Source organism: Pseudophryne corroboree, unplaced genomic scaffold, assembly GCF_028390025.1.
Source record: "Pseudophryne corroboree isolate aPseCor3 unplaced genomic scaffold, aPseCor3.hap2 scaffold_2039, whole genome shotgun sequence".
NCBI classification, from domain to species: domain Eukaryota; kingdom Metazoa; phylum Chordata; class Amphibia; order Anura; family Myobatrachidae; genus Pseudophryne; species Pseudophryne corroboree.
The window spans coordinates 4,870-22,507 of NW_026968680.1; the positions used below are offsets into that span (position 1 = coordinate 4,870).

General features: G+C 41.5%; 2 non-coding genes across 2 annotated transcripts; both read left to right on the forward strand.

The window, feature by feature from the left end:
- The first annotated feature begins 12,766 nt into the window (after nt 1-12,766).
- Nucleotides 12,767-12,930, forward strand: LOC135005530 (U1 spliceosomal RNA). The gene has a single exon (XR_010206093.1). It is a non-coding gene; the product is annotated as a U1 spliceosomal RNA (small nuclear RNA).
- Nucleotides 12,931-13,082: 152 nt separating this feature from the next.
- Nucleotides 13,083-13,245, forward strand: LOC135005536 (U1 spliceosomal RNA). Its single transcript, XR_010206097.1, has one exon. It is a non-coding gene; the product is annotated as a U1 spliceosomal RNA (small nuclear RNA).
- Nucleotides 13,246-17,638: the final 4,393 nt, after the last annotated feature.

A 17,638-nucleotide genomic window follows, 5' to 3' on the forward strand; every position in this document is an offset into this window, starting at 1 on the left:
AAACGAAGGACACTAGAAAGAAAATTTTAATGCCTCCTGTTAGGCCATCATCTACACGGCATAGCCCTGAATTTTCCAATGCGCAGCTCTTTGCAAAACAGAGATATTGGCAAGGAAAAACTGTCTTGTACCTTTGCATTTTTCTCCCAAACGAAGGACACTAGAAAGAAAATTTTAAAGCCTCCTGTTAGGCCATCATCTACACGGCATAGCCCTGAATTTTCCAATGCGCAGCTCTTTGCAAAAGAGAGATATTGGCAAGGAAAAGCTGTCTTGTACCTTTGCATTTTTCTCCCAAACGAAGGACACTAGAAAGAAAATTTTAAAGCCTCCTGTTAGGCCATCATCTACACGGCATAGCCCTGAATTTTCCAATGCGCAGCTCTTTGCAAAAGAGAGATATTGGCAAGGAAAAGCTGTCTTGTACCTTTGCATTTTTCTCCCAAACGAAGGACACTAGAAAGAAAATTTTAAAGCCTCCTGTTAGGCCATCATCTACATGGCATAGCCCTGAATTTTCCAATGCGCAGCTCTTTGCAAAAGAGAGATATTGGCAAGGAAAAGCTGTCTTGTACCATTGGATTTTTCTCCCAAACGAAGGACACTAGAAAGAAAATTTTAAAGCCTCCTGTTAGGCCATCATCTACACGGCATAGCCCTGAATTTTCCAATGCGCAGCTCTTTGCAAAAGAGAGATATTGGCAAGGAAAAGCTGTCTTGTACCTTTGCATTTTTCTCCCAAACGAAGGACACTAGAAAGAAAATTTTAAAGCCTCCTGTTAGGTCATCATCTACATGGCATAGCCCTGAATTTTCCAATGCGCAGCTCTTTGCAAAAGAGAGATATTGGCAATGAAAAGCTGTCTTGTACCATTGGATTTTTCTCACAAACGAAGGACACTAGAATGAAAATTTTAAAGCCTCCTGTTAGTGCTATATCTACACGGTATAGCCCTGAATTTTCCAATGCGTAGCTCTTTGCAAAAGAGAGATATTGGCAAGGAAAAGCTGTCTTGTACCTTTGCATTTTTCTCGCAAACGAAGGACACTAGAAAGAAAATTTTAAAGCCTCCTGTTAGGCCATCATCTACACGGCATAGCCCTGAATTTTCCAATGCGCAGCTCTTTGCAAAAGACAGATATTGGCAAGGAAAAGCTGTCTTGTACCTTTGCATTTTTCTCCCAAACGAAGGACACTAGAAAGAAAATTTTAATGCCTCCTGTTAGGCCATCATCTACACGGCATAGCCCTGAATTTTCCAATGCGCAGCTCTTTGCAAAACAGAGATATTGGCAAGGAAAAGCTGTCTTGTACCTTTGCATTTTTCTCCCAAACGAAGGACACTAGAAAGAAAATTTTAAAGCCTCCTGTTAGGCCATCATCTACACGGCATAGCCCTGAATTTTCCAATGCGCAGCTCTTTGCAAAAGAGAGATATTGGCAAGGAAAAGCTGTCTTGTACCTTTGCATTTTTCTCCCAAACGAAGGACACTAGAAAGAACATTTTAAAGCCTCCTGTTAGGCCATCATCTACACGGCATAGCCCTGAATTTTCCAATGCGCAGCTCTTTGCAAAAGAGAGATATTGGCAAGGAATAGCTGTCTTGTACCTTTGCATTTTTCTCCCAAACGAAGGACACTAGAAAGAAAATTTTAAAGCCTCCTGTTAGGCCATCATCTACATGGCATAGCCCTGAATTTTCCAATGCGCAGCTCTTTGCAAAAGAGAGATATTGGCAAGGAAAAGCTGTCTTGTACCATTGGATTTTTCTCCCAAACGAAGGACACTAGAATGAAAATTTTAAAGCCTCATGTTAGTGCTATATCTACACGGTATAGCCCTGAATTTTCCAATGCGTAGCTCTTTGCAAAAGAGAGATATTGGCAAGGAAAAGCTGTCTTGTACCTTTGCATTTTTCTATTGCTCTTCTGGTGACAATGTAGTTTGTTTTTGTCAATTACCATTTTGATAATAGGGTAAAGAAAATTAAGTGGATTTTTAAAAGAAAACAATACTTTCAATATACTATTAAAACAAATTAAAATGGTAAAAGTTATTGTACTTTAATGAAAAATAAAAGAGCAGAAATATCAATCCCAGTTTTGGATTACTTTAATTAACAAAAAAAATGCATATAGCAGAGGATAGTTTTAATCTGCCTACCTCTGGGTTATGGGCCCAGCATGCTTCCATTGCAGTACTCTGCTGCACATGTAAGTGCAAGAGATCCTGAAGCACTCAGTCATCATGGGAAAGTACCAATGTGTTTCTTCGTTGGTGGATGGAAGAAACATCTTACAAAAACTCTCCAGATTATTGACTTTTTAAAGTTTTTCTAGGAAACGTTTTAGATGAATGCTTATTAGCCTTTGTCAGTATGTACTTTTGCAAAGTGTCTCTGTGGCGCAATGAGTTAGTGTGTACTGCTATAAACCAAAAGGTTGGTGGTTCAATCCCACCCAGGGACGTAATTGACCTTGTTATCAGATTTTGGTGATCTTTAAGTAGACAAGTCAAAATTTCAAACCCCCTCTTATGGTGTAGGGTACCTGGCCTTTTCTGATGTAATCAGAGTTAGATTTGATTCAGTGATTTAATAAAAACAGCTAGGAAGCACAATTTAGCAGTGGGTTGCAGAGAAAAAGAAATATGCTGGCAAAAGGTACAAGACAGCTTTTCCTTGCCAATATCTCTCTTTTGCAAAGAGCTGCGCATTGGAAAATTCAGGGCTATGCCGTGTAGATGATGGCCTAACAGGAGGCTTTAAAATTTTCTTTCTAGTGTCCTTTGTTTGGGAGAAAAATGCAAAGGTACAAGACAGCTTTTCCTTGCCAATATCTCTCTTTTGCAAAGAGCTGCGCATTGGAAAATTCAGGTCTATGCCGTGTAGATGATGGCCTAACAGGAGGCTTTAAAATTTTCTTTCTAGTGTCCTTCGTTTGGGAGAAAAATGCAAAGGTACAAGACAGCTTTTCCTTGCCAATATCTCTCTTTTGCAAAGAGCTGCGCATTGGAAAATTCAGGGCTATGCCGTGTAGATGATGGCCTAACAGGAGGCTTTAAAATTTTCTTTCTAGTGTCCTTCGTTTGGGAGAAAAATGCAAAGGTACAAGACAGCTTTTCCTTGCCAATATCTCTCTTTTGCAAAGAGCTGCGCATTGGAAAATTCAGGGCTATGCCGTGTAGATGATGGCCTAACAGGAGGCTTTAAAATTTTCTTTCTAGTGTCCTTCGTTTGGGAGAAAAATGCAAAGGTACAAGACAGCTTTTCCTTGCCAATATCTCTCTTTTGCAAAGAGCTGCGCATTGGAAAATTCAGGGCTATGCCGTGTAGATGATGGCCTAACAGGAGGCTTTAAAATTTTCTTTCTAGTGTCCTTCGTTTGGGAGAAAAATGCAAAGGTACAAGACAGCTTTTCCTTGCCAATATCTCTCTTTTGCAAAGAGCTGCGCATTGGAAAATTCAGGGCTATGCTGTGTAGATGATGGCCTAACAGGAGGCTTTAAAATTTTCTTTCTAGTGTCCTTCGTTTGGGAGAAAAATGCAAAGGTACAAGACAGCTTTTCCTTGCCAATATCTCTCTTTTGCAAAGAGCTGCGCATTGGAAAATTCAGGGCTATGCCGTGTAGATGATGGCCTAACAGGAGGCTTTAAAATTTTCTTTCTAGTGTCCTTCGTTTGGGAGAAAAATGCAAAGGTACAAGACAGATTTTCCTTGCCAATATCTCTCTTTTGCAAAGAGCTGCGCATTGGAAAATTCAGGGCTATGCCGTGTAGATGATGGCCTAACAGGAGGCTTTAAAATTTTCTTTCTAGTGTCCTTCGTTTGGGAGAAAAATGCAAAGGTACAAGACAGCTTTTCCTTGCCAATATCTCTCTTTTGCAAAGAGCTGCGCATTGGAAAATTCAGGGCTATGCCGTGTAGATGATGGCCTAATAGGAGGCTTTAAAATTTTCTTTCTAGTGTCCTTCGTTTGGGAGAAAAATGCAAAGGTACAAGACAGCTTTTCCTTGGCAATATCTCTCTTTTGCAAAGAGCTGCGCATTGGAAAATTCAGGGCTATGCCGTGTAGATGATGGCCTAACAGGAGGCTTTAAAATTTTCTTTCTAGTGTCCTTCGTTTGGGAGAAAAATGCAAAGGTACAAGACAGCTTTTCCTTGCCAATATCTCTCTTTTGCAAAGAGCTGCGCATTGGAAAATTCAGGGCTATGCTGTGTAGATGATGGCCTAACAGGAGGCTTTAAAATTTTCTTTCTAGTGTCCTTCGTTTGGGAGAAAAATGCAAAGGTACAAGACAGCTTTTCCTTGCCAATATCTCTCTTTTGCAAAGAGCTGCGCATTGGAAAATTCAGGGCTATGCCGTGTAGATGATGGCCTAACAGGAGGCTTTAAAATTTTCTTTCTAGTGTCCTTCGTTTGGGAGAAAAATGCAAAGGTACAAGACAGGTTTTCCTTGCCAATATCTCTCTTTTGCAAAGAGCTGCGCATTGGAAAATTCAGGGCTATGCCGTGTAGATGATGGCCTAACAGGAGGCTTTAAAATTTTCTTTCTAGTGTCCTTTGTTTGGGAGAAAAATGCAAAGGTACAAGACAGCTTTTCCTTGCCAATATCTCTCTTTTGCAAAGAGCTGCGCATTGGAAAATTCAGGGCTATGCCGTGTAGATGATGGCCTAATAGGAGGCTTTAAAATTTTCTTTCTAGTGTCCTTCGTTTGGGAGAAAAATGCAAAGGTACAAGACAGCTTTTCCTTGGCAATATCTCTCTTTTGCAAAGAGCTGCGCATTGGAAAATTCAGGGCTATGCCGTGTAGATGATGGCCTAACAGGAGGCTTTAAAATTTTCTTTCTAGTGTCCTTCGTTTGGGAGAAAAATGCAAAGGTACAAGACAGCTTTTCCTTGCCAATATCTCTCTTTTGCAAAGAGCTGCGCATTGGAAAATTCAGGGCTATGCCGTGTAGATGATGGCCTAACAGGAGGCTTTAAAATTTTCTTTCTAGTGTCCTTCGTTTGGGAGAAAAATGCAAAGGTACAAGACAGCTTTTCCTTGCCAATATCTCTCTTTTGCAAAGAGCTGCGCATTGGAAAATTCAGGGCTATGCCGTGTAGATGATGGCCTAACAGGAGGCTTTAAAATTTTCTTTCTAGTGTCCGTCGTTTGGGAGAAAAATGCAAAGGTACAAGACAGGTTTTCCTTGCCAATATCTCTCTTTTGCAAAGAGCTGCGCATTGGAAAATTCAGGGCTATGCCATGAAGATGATGGCCTAACAGGAGGCTTTAAAATTTTCTTTCTAGTGTCCTTCGTTTGGGAGAAAAATGCAAAGGTACAAGACAGCTTTTCCTTGCCAATATCTCTCTTTTGCAAAGAGCTGCGCATTGGAAAATTCAGGGCTATGCCGTGTAGATGATGGCCTAATAGGAGGCTTTAAAATTTTCTTTCTAGTGTCCTTCGTTTGGGAGAAAAATGCAAAGGTACAAGACAGCTTTTCCTTGGCAATATCTCTCTTTTGCAAAGAGCTGCGCATTGGAAAATTCAGGGCTATGCTGTGTAGATGATGGCCTAACAGGAGGCTTTAAAATTTTCTTTCTAGTGTCCTTCGTTTGGGAGAAAAATGCAAAGGTACAAGACAGCTTTTCCTTGCCAATATCTCTCTTTTGCAAAGAGCTGCGCATTGGAAAATTCAGAGCTATGCCGTGTAGATGATGGCCTAACAGGAGGCTTTAAAATTTTCTTTCAAGTGTCCTTCGTTTGCGAGAAAAATGCAAAGGTACAAGACAGCTTTTCCTTGCCAATATCTCTCTTTTGCAAAGAGCTACGCATTGGAAAATTCAGGGCTATACCGTGTAGATATAGCACTAACAGGAGGCTTTAAAATTTTCATTCTAGTGTCCTTCGTTTGGGAGAAAAATCCAATGGTACAAGACAGCTTTTCCTTGCCAATATCTCTCTTTTGCAAAGAGCTGCGCATTGGAAAATTCAGGGCTATGCCGTGTAGATGATGGCCTAACAGGAGGCTTTAAAATTTTCATTCTAGTGTCCTGCTGCTTTCTCATGTGGAAGTCTGTTTAATGTGAAAACAAGGTGATATCTAATTAGCACACAGGTAAGGAATTAAGAAAATCTTTATTTAAGGGTGAAGATGTTTCTCACAAAATCGTTGCCCCAATGCATCATTGAAATTCAAGCTGGAAAGATGATTTTAATATATTACTTGTACATTTTGTATTGCTCTTCTGGTGACAATGTAGTTTGTTTTTGTCAATTACCCTTTTAATAATAGGGTAAAGAAAATTAAGTGGATTTTTTAAAGAAAACTATACTATCAATATACTATTAAAACAAATTAAAATGGTAAAAGTTATTGTACTTTAAGTAAAAATAAAAGAGCAAAAATATCAATCCCAGTTTTGATTACTTAAATTAACAAAAAAAAATGCATATAGCAAAGGATAGTTTCAATCTGCCTACCTCTGGGTTATGGGCCCAGCATGCTTCCATTGCAGTACTCTGCAGCACATGTAAGTGGAAGAGATCCTGAAGCACTCACTCATCATGGGAAAGTACCAATGTGTTTCTTCGTTGGTTGATGGAAGAAACATTTTACAAAAACTCTCCAGATTATTGACTTTTTAAAGTTTTTCTAGGAAACGTTCTAGATGTATGCTTATTAGCCTTTGTCAGTATGTAGTTTTTGCGAAGTGTCTCTGTGGCGCAATCGGTTAGTGTGTCCGGCTACTAACCAAAAGGTTGGTGGTTCAATCCCACCCAGGGACGTAATTGACCTTGTTATCAGATTTTGGTGATCTTTAAGTGGACAAGTCAAAATTTCAAGCCCCCTGTTATGGTGTAGGGTACCTGGCCTTCTCTGATGTAATCAGAGTTAGATTTGATTCAGTGATTTTATAAAAACAGATAGGAAGCACAATTTAGCAGTGGGTTGCAGAGAAAAAGAAATATGCTGCCAAAAAAAATCCAATTGAGTGATTAAACAGCTCTTCATTTTCTGGCTTTATTTTTATGCTAACAAATTTGTTCTCTGAAAAGTGTCCACAAAGCCAAGTCTCTGATTAACACCTTTGTAGGGATGGTTTTTCACCTATTACTAAATTAAACTTGCTTCATTGGAAAGGCAGCAAGATGCATCCTCATTTCAATTTCTACTGAAATAATACAGGTTGACACCAGGAAACATTAACGCCACTGCATCCTTGCTGCTTTCTCATGTGGAAGTCTGTTTAATGTGAAAACAAGGTGATATCTAATTAGCACACAGGTAAGGAATTAAGAAAATCTTTATTTAAGGGTGAAGATGTTTCTCACAAAATCGTTGCCCCAATGCATCATTGAAATTCAAGCTGGAAAGATGATTTTAATATATCACTTGTACATTTTGTATTGCTCTTCTGGTGACAATGTAGTTTGTTTTTGTCAATTACCCTTTTAATAATAGGGTAAAGAAAATTAAGTGGATTTTTTAAAGAAAACTATACTGTCAATATACTATTAAAACAAATTAAAATGGTAAAAGTTATTGTACTTTAAGTAAAAATAAAAGAGCAAAAATATCAATCCCAGTTTTGATTACTTAAATTAACAAAAAAAAATGCATATAGCAAAGGATAGTTTCAATCTGCCTACCTCTGGGTTATGGGCCCAGCATGCTTCCATTGAAGTACTCTGCTGCACATGTAAGTGCAAGAGATCCTGAAGCACTCACTCATCATGGGAAAGTACCAATGTGTTTCTTCATTGGTTGATGGAAGAAACATCTTACAAAAACTCTCCAGATTATTGACTTTTTAAAGATTTTCTAGGAAACGTTCTAGATGTATGCTTATTAGACTTTGTCAGTATGTACTTTTTGCAAAGTGGCTCTGTGGCGCAATCGGTTAGTGTGTCCGGCTACTAACCAAAAGGTTGGTGGTTCAATCCCAACCAGGGACGTAATTGACCTTTTTATCAGATTTTGGTGATCTTTAAGTAGACAAGTCAAAATGTCAAACCCCTTGTTATGGTGTAGGGTACCTGGCCTTCTCTGATGTAATCAGAGTAAGATTTGATTCAGTGATTTTATAAAAACAGCTAGGAAGCACAATTTAGCAGTGGGTTGCAGAGAAAAAGAAATATGCTGCCAAAAAAAATCCAATTGAGTGATTAAACAGCTCTTCATTTTCTGTCTTTATTTTTATGCTAACAAATTTGTTCTTTGAAAAGTGTCCACAAAGCCAAGTCTCTGATTAACAGCTTTGTAGGGATGGTTTTTCACCTATTACTAATTTAAACTTGCTTCATTGGAAAGGCAGCAAGATGCATCCTCATTTCAATGTCTACTGAAATAATACAGGTTGACACCAGGAAACATTAACGCCACTGTATCCTTGCTGCTTTCTCATGTGGAAGTCTGTTTAATGTGAAAACAAGGTGATATCTAATTAGCACACAGGTAAGGAATTAAGAAAATCTTTATTTAAGGGTGAAGATGTTTCTCACAAAATCGTTGCCCCAATGCATCATTGAAATTCAAGCTGGAAAGATGATTTTAATATATCACTTGTACATTTTGTATTGCTCTTCTGGTGACAATGTAGTTTGTTTTTGTCAATTACCATTTTAATAATAGGGTAAAGAAAATTAAGTGGATTTTTGAAAGAAAACAATACTGTCAATATACTATTAAAACAAATTAAAATGGTAAAAGTTATTGTACTTTAAGTAAAAATAAAAGAGCCAAAATATCAATCCCAGTTTTGGATTACTTTAATTAACAAAAAAAAAATGCATATAGCAAAGGATAGTTTCAATCTGCCTACCGCTGGGTTATGGGCCCAGCATGCTTCCATTGCTGTACTCTGCTGCACATGTAAGTGCAAGAGATCCTGAAGCACTCACTCATCATGGGAAAGTACCAATGTGTTTCTTCGTTGGTTGATGGAAGAAACATCTTACAAAAACTCTCCAGATTATTGACTTTTTAAAGTTTTTCAAGGAAACGTTTTAGATGAATGCTTATTAGCCTTTGTCAGTATGGACTTTTGCAAAGTGTCTCTGTGGCGCAATCAGTTAGTGTGCACGGCTATTAACCAAAAGGTTGGTGGTTCAATCCCACCCAGGGGCGTAATTGACCTTGTTATCAGATTTTGGTGATCTTTAAGTAGACAAGTCAAAATTTCAAACCCCCTGTTCTGGTGTAGGGTACCTGGCCTTCTCTGATGTAATCAGAGTTAGATTTGATTCAGTGATTTTATAAAAACAGCTAGGAAGCACAATTTAGCAGTGGGTTGCAGAGAAAAAGAAATATGCTGGCAAAAAAAATCCAATTGAGTGATTAAACAGCTCTTAATTTTCTGGCTTTATTTTTATGCTAACAAATTTGTTCTCTGAAAAGTGTCCACAAAGCCAAGTCTCTGATTAACACCTTTGTAAGGATGGTTTTTAACCTATTACTAAATTAAACTTGCTTCATTGGAAAGGCAGCAAGATGCATCCTCATTTCAATGTCTACTGAAATAATACAGGTTGACACCAGGAAACATTAACGCCACTGCATCCTTGCTGCTTTCTCATGTGGAAGTCTGTTTAATGTGAAAACAAGGTGATATCTAATTAGCACACAGGTAAGGAATTAAAAAAATCTTTATTTAAGGGTGAAAATGTTTCTCACAAAATCGTTGCCCCAATGCATCATTGAAATTCAAGCTGGAAAGATGATTTTAATATATCACTTGTACATTTTGTATTGCTCTTCTGGTGACAATGTAGTTTGTTTTTGTCAATTACCATTTTAATAATAGGGTAAAGAAAATTAAGTGGATTTTTGAAAGAAAACAATACTGTCAATATACTATTAAAACAAATTAAAATGGTAAAAGTTATTGTACTGTAAGTAAAAATAAAAGAGCCAACATATCAATCCCAGTTTTGGATTACTTTAATTAACAAAAAAAAAAAAGCATATAGCAGAGGATAGTTTCAATCTGCCTACCTCTGGGTTATGTGCCCAGCATGCTTCCATTGCTGTACTCTGCTGCACATGTAAGTGCAATAGATCCTGAAGCACTCACTCATCATGGGAAAGTACCAATGTGTTTCTTCGTTGGTTGATGGAAGAAACATCTTACAAAAACTCTCCAGATTATTGACTTTTTAAAGTTTTTCTAGGAAACGTTCTAGATAAATGCTTATTAGCCTTTGTCAGTATGTACTTTTTGCAAAGTGTCTCTGTGGCGCAATCGGTTAGTGTGTTCGGCTATTAACCAAAAGGTTGGTGGTTCAATCCCACCCAGGGACGTAATTGACCTTGTGATCAGATTTTCCAGCGTGTTTTGTTTGCGCCTTTGCAAATGTCTTACATCGACAAACTTATTTAGTACTATTTTGCAAATAGGGTTACATTGTTGCAACATTGTGTTCCCTAATTGCTTGATTTTTTAAATGCAACAATTGATAAAGACACCTGATAACTGCTCTGTGGAGTCTTATTTTGCGTCTACTTCTTATCTACATTTAATTCCCTACCTCTAATCAAGGCATTTTTAAATGCTGGGGTCTGCCAGGACGTGAGGCCTACCTAGACTTTAGATCTGAATTTGAATGTACTTGTGAACTAACTTAATTTCCTACTTCTAAATTCATTCCTAAATTCACTACTTACATGAATCCTGTAGTTGGGCATTTTGGGACTTCGATTGTGGGCATTGTTTTGTGTCCAGACCAGCAGCAGGTGGTGTGCATTTGCTGGAAAGGCATCGAAGACCTCCGATATGCTGCATCTCCTGATGTGTGTCTACCTCAAGTGTCTGTCAGCAAATGCCTGCTAGATACCCCATTCCAAGCTGATTGTGACATCACGGAACATGCATCATAGAACAGGCATGCTAGAACATGGGTCTTCAACCTGCGACCCTCCAGCTGCTGTGGAACTACACATCCCAGCATGCCCTGCCTCAGTTTTAGCATACCTTAATAGCAAAACTGTGGCAGGGCATGCTGGGATGTGTAGTTTCACAGCAGCTGGAGGGCCACAGGATGAAGACCCATGTGCTAGAGCCAAGCCGCAGGTACATTGAATGCTAGCAAGCTGAATGTTTAAATCCTTTTTGTTCCGCAGCATTCCAATGCGGAAGATTCCATGGAACCAGAGATTATTCCATTGAGAAGGACATGCTGCCTGGATGACTGCACTGTGCAAATTAAGTCACGGAGCCAGTTGGCTTGTGGGTGGCTCTGGTGACTGGGTGGTTGGGTGGGCGGTGTGTCGGAGGTGGAGCACATGCAAATGAATGTGTATCATCCAGCTAGTGAGAGTGAAAACTCATGCAGGAGTGTGCCTGCTTGTCAGTGGGTTATGCACCTTGCCAGACGTCAAATCTACATGGAGCAGCTGGAGGGGACAAGAGCAGGTTTGCAAAATATAGATAAAAGAGCATATATGCTGGCGCATTCTCCATGATTGTGTCAGCTTATGTTTTGGTGCACTGCACTTTCCTCCACTAAGTTTTAGCTATTTTGGTTAAACGCAAGTGTAGTTGCTTCTCGCCCTTTTGGCTGTGATCTTGTATCGTGGTTGAAGAGTCTGCTGGAGGGATTGTTTTCTTCATTGGTGAGAGACTGAAGATATTCCAGGATGGAAGGCTTGGGAACACTATCCGTTTTTAAGTTGTGGAAGAGTTGAAAGACCGGATTGGACTACATTCTATAGTAAAGGATATCTTTGTATTTATTAATCCTCCCTTTATATGTGTCTGTCTTTCAATAAAGCTTCGGGCTTGTGATTCCCTCACCCTCTTACACTCCACACCCATAGCCTTATTAACTGTTGTATTATTGTATTCCATTGAGAAGGACATGCTGCCTGGATGACTACACTGTGCAAATTAAATCACGGAGCCAGTTGGCTTGTGGGTGGCTCTGGTCACTGGGTGGTTGGGTGGGTGGTGTGTCGGAGGTGGAGCACATGCAAATGATTGTGTATCATCCAGCTAGTGAGAGAGAAAACTCATGCAGGAGTGTGCCTGCTTGTCAGTGGGTTATGCACCTTTCCAGACGTCAAATCTACATGGAGCAGCTGGAGAGTACAAGAGCAGGTTTGCAAAATATAGACAGAAGAGCTCTCCAGCCTAGTTTGCTGTCTGTTTCCACTTCTCTTTTCTTGAGCCGCTCCCTTCTATGCCCTTGCGCACTATCCTGACTTCTCCCATCTGCTTACTTTGTGCCTTCCAACGCACAATGCGAACTACAGGTAGTGCTGCAGGGCCCACACCCTTTTACTTGCCATACAGAGCAGCTCTGGAGCTGTTACAGTGCCCAGCTTCTGCAAGAAATCAGCTTGAATGCTTCAGGGGCTGGGGCATAGCCAACATGAGCCCCACACCGAAGGAGGGTGGAGGTGTTTAATGCGAACTAGGGGTCATCCAAGCGCCACAAAAGGCCGCCATGCCCTGCATGCCCCTTTTCTCTTTTCATATGCAGACGAGGGTTGAAGCCAACTTTGACCCACTGCTTGGATGACATCACCATATGCAAATCCATCTGCTGCAGGCCTTCCCCCAGGAATGCTTGCACTAGTTGTTGCATTTGGTTTGTTGTTTGGGGGTGCTTCAGTATTAGGCAGCCTTCTGCCCTCCCATGTTCATCTGAAAATATGTGTTCTCCCTGCAGTTGTTGTCCCCAGATGAGAGTTCCCTTGTGCTGCCTCAGTTGAATCTTCTTTACTTGACAGAGATGTGCCTGAGCAGCGGCCCTCCCTAGCCCTATCCCAAATCATACTTATTTTGCATAGGAGATATCATGGTAATGAAGACTGTTATCCCAGGGTGAGGTTCATTCATTGCATTCTGGGTATGCTGACCCCTGTGATTTCCCCAAATGTGGGAAACTCGACTTCATTATTTGTGGTAGTGGGGGACTGTGTTTGTGCTTTCCTCTGGTCAGCTCTGGTAAAAGTCAGATTTATTTGTCTCAGATCTTCCTCTAGCCTTGTTCTTCTTTCGAGAGTTCCCTTGTGCTGACTCAGTTGGATCTCCTTCACTTGACAGGGAAGTGCCCGAGCAGCGACCCTCCCCAGCTCTAGCCCAACTCCTACTTACCTGCCAGGTGAGATACTATGATCATGAAGGTGCTTCTCCCAGGGCAAGGTTCACCCATTGCACTCTGGGTGTGCTGCTCTTGTGATTTCCCCAAATGTGGGAAACTTGACTGCATAATTTGTGTTTCCCCTGGTCGGCTCTCGTATAATTCAGATCTCTTTGTCTCAGGTCTCTCTCCAGCCTAGTTTGCTGTCTGTTTCCACTTCTCTTTTCTTGAGCCGCTCCCTTCTATGCCCTTGTGCACTATCCCAGGATAATTATTGTAGCTGGTCTGCGGGTAACAGCTCTCATATCCACTTCTAGAAAAAATGCAACAATGTAATTTGAGTGACAAACTGCAGAGATGAACCCTTTCTGTGACTGCTGCACAGGGATCACACAAACTCTATTCATAGGGCTGACTTCACTTAGGGGAGATGTTCTCGCCCCGCAAAGAAGTGCGAGTATATACCGCACTTACGGTACCATTGGATTTACAGATATTTTCTTGCAATACACTATGGGGGTCATTCTGAGTTGATTGCTCGCTAGCAGTTTTTAGCAGCCTTAAAACGGTGGAGTTAACATATCTCACGTGGAAGGTGGTCATGTTATTAGCCTTGGCTTCGGCTAGGCGAGTGTCGGAATTAGCGGCTTTGTCACATAAAAGCCCATATTTGGTGTTCCATGTGGATAGAGCGGAATTGCGGACCCATCCTCAATTCCTACCAAAAGTGGTCTCATCTTTTCATATGAACCAACCTATTGTGGTGCCTTTGGCTACGCGTGACTTGGAGGATTCCGAGTTACTTGATGTGGTCAGGGCTTTGAAAATTTACGTGGCCAGGACGGCTAGAGTCAGGAAAACTGAAGCGCTGTTTGTCCTGTATGCAACCAACAAGATTGGTGCCCCTGCTTCAAAGCAGGCTATTGCTCGCTGGATTTGTAACACGATTCAGCAAGCGCATTCTATGGCTGGATTGCAGTTACCGAAATCGGTCTAGGCCCATTCCACGAGGAAAGTGGGCTCTTCTTGGGCGGCTGCCCGAGGGGTCTCGGCACTACAGCTGTGTCGAGCTGCTACTTGGTCAGGTTCAAACACCTTTTCAAAATACTATAAGTTTGATACCCTGGCTGAGGAGGAACTCATGTTTGCTCAATCGGTGCTGCAGAGTCATCCGCACTCTCCCGCCCGTTTTGGAGCTTTGGTATAATCCCCATGCTCCTTACGGAGTCCCCAGCATCCTCTAGGACGTTAGAGAAAATAAGATTTTAAACCTACCGGTAAATCTTTTTCTCGTAGTCCGTAGAGGATGCTGGGCGCCCGTCCCAACTGCGGACTACTTCTGCAATACTTGTATATAGTTATTGCTTCAATAAGGGTTATGTTATACAGGTTGAGTCTCCGTTATCCAAAATGCTTGGGACCAGAGGTATTTTGGATATGGGATTTTTCCGTATTTTGGAATAATTGCATACCATAATGAGATATCATGGTGATGGGACCTAAATCTAAGCACAGAATGCATTTATGTTTCATATACACCTTATACACACAGCCTGAAGGTAATTTTAGCCAATATTTTTTATAACTTTGTGCATTAAACAAAGTGTGTCTACATTCACACAATTCATTTATGTTTCATATACACCTTATACACACAGCCTGAAGGTCATTTAATACAAATTTTTAATAACTTTGTGTATTAAACAAAGTTTGTGTACATTGAGCCATCAAAAAACAAAGGTTTCACTATCTCAGTCTCACTCAAAAAAGTCCGTATTTCGGAATATTCCGTATTTCGGAATATTTGGATATGGGATACTCAACCTGTAGTTGCATCGGTCCTGCACTGATGCTACAGTATGTTGTTTTTTCGTACTTATAACTGGGTAGTTTATCACAAGTTATACGGTGTGATTGGTGTGGCTGGTATGAATCTTGCCCTGGATTAACAAAATCCTTTCCTCATACTGTCAGTCTCCTCTGGGCACAGTTTCTCTAACTGTGGCATAGAGGCGCATAGAGGGAGGAGCCAGTGCACACCCAGAACTAAAGTCTTTCTTAAAGTGCCCATGTCTCCTGCGGAGCCCGTCTATCCCCATGGTCCTTACGGAGTCCCCAGCACCCTCTACGGACTACGAGAAAAAGATTTACCGGTAGGTTTAAAATCTTATTTTCTACTTTATTCTTTTCTATCCTAGTTTATTACGACCAACTCTCATCCAAGGAGTTTGATATTCTACTACCTGCATGCAATTTAAATTGCTTAAATTGTTTATATGGTTGATTTGTCCTTCAGAACCCATAATCTGCAACTTAGATGTACTTGTGTCATTGAAAATCTTATAATAAAAATGTTTATATATTGAAAAAAAAAGTTATAAGACATATGCATTCAATATTTGAAGAAACAAAATAAAATAAAGCTATGTATTGGGTTTCACTAACAAGCACATTGGAAGACTTGACTACTGTTAAAAGACATGCATTACATGGTATAGAGCCACAAACCACAATGTAGTAAAATAAAAACAAACTTACATGTGTATCAAACCTATGTGAGGCTTACATTGATAGTGCAAGATCAACACTCTATCAACTGTGCAAACTAGACTGCACATAAATGCAATAAAATTTATCTGAGATTTTAGTAAATAAGGCCCGTTGCTGTCCGGGTCACACAGCCGTCACGCCCCGCCCCCATACGGTCCGGTCATGTCTGCGTTGTCCTGACTGTGCCCCCAAAATGGCGGCACAACGCCGCTGGCCCGACTCCTCCTGTCCAGTGACCGCCTCTGCCTGTCAATCAGGCAGAGGCGCTCACAGGGCAGAGATGCTGATCGCATCTCTGGCATGTGCCGGTGCACTGTGGCACCAGCACACACGCACTTCAGACCTGATCTCCTGTTGTGTGAATATGCACAGCAGGGATCAGGTCTTAATTAGGCCCTATATACAGCTGTCAGTGAAGCAGTGATGTGCTGATGTCAGTGAAGCAGTGATGTGCTGCTGTCAGCGAGGCAGTGATGTGCTGCTGTCAGCGAGGCAGGGATGTGCTGCTATAAGTGAGGCAGGGATGTGCTGCCGTCAATGAGGCAGGGATGTGCTGCCGTCAATGTTGCAGGGATGTGTTGCTGTCAACGTTGCAGGGATGTGCTGCTGTCAGTGAAGCAGGAATGTGCTGCTGCAGTGAGGCAGAGATATGCTGCCCACTATCTCCCTATCACCCCTGCCTGAGTCACACACTTTCCCTGTCACCCCTGCCTCAGTTACCCACTATCTCCCAGTCACCGCTGCCTCAGTCAACCACTATACCTGCGACCCCTGCCTCAGTCACCCACTATCCCTGTCATCCCTGCCTCAGTCACCCACTGTCACCCTATCACCCCTGCTTCAGTCACCCACTATCCCTGTCAACCCTGCCTCAGTCTCTTACTGTCCCTGTCACCCCTGCCACAGTCATCCAATATCTCCCTATCATCCCTGCCTTATTCATTTATTATCCCTGTCACCCACTTTCTTCCCATACTTACCCAACCCCTTCCTATCACCCCTCCCTCAGTAACCCACTATCTCCATGTCACCCCTGCCTCAGTCAACCACTATCACTGTCACCCCTGCATCAGTCACCCACTATCTCCCAGTCACCCCGGCTTCAGTCACCCACTATCTCCCACTCATACATGCTTCAGTCACCCACTATCTCCCAGTCATCCCTGCCTCAGTCACCTACTGACACCAGTGCAGATATTTCTGCTGCAGCCTCTCCACTCTCCAGCGTGAACGTCCTGACGACTGAGGAAATCCGCTTCCCAGTTGAGGACTCCGGGAATGAACACTGCCGATATTGCTGGCAGATGACGTTCTACCCAACTGAGGATTTTTGATACTTCCAGCTTTGCCATGCAGTTTCGAGTGCCGACTTGTTGATTTGTGTACACTACCGTGGTGGCGTTGTCCGATTGTACTTGAACAGGCCTGTTCTGTACTGGAGGCAGGGCCAGTATCAATGAATTGAACACTGCCCACAATTCCAGAATGTTTATCGGGAGGAGAGATTCCTCCCTGGTCCACCGATGGTGAAGGGTCGTCATCACGGCCATGACCTTGGTGAATTTCTGAGGTGCCGTGGCCAAACCAGAAGGCAGGACCTGAAATCCAAAAACTAACCAGGCACAACACTGCTTAGCTTCCAACATCAGATGAGATTGGACATATCCAGTGTGATGCGGCTGTAGATGATTTTTGCTGTTTCTAACTTCTACATCAATGAATAAGTTTCAAAATAGAATGCATCAAGAGAACGGTGTTGGTAGTATAAAACTACCTACAGCACCTGGTATTCCCAGGTGGTCTCACATCCAAGAACAAACCAGGCCTAAGATCAGGTGATATTGGGCATATACAGTGTGGTGTGGCTGTAGATGAGCTTAGTGGTTTCTGTTAGAGTTCTTCTACTTCTAACTACTAGTACATAAATGAATAAGCGGCCGATTTATTAAACCCGGTGAAATTATAATTTGCATGGTGATAAAGTACCAGCCAATCAGCTCCTAATTGCCATG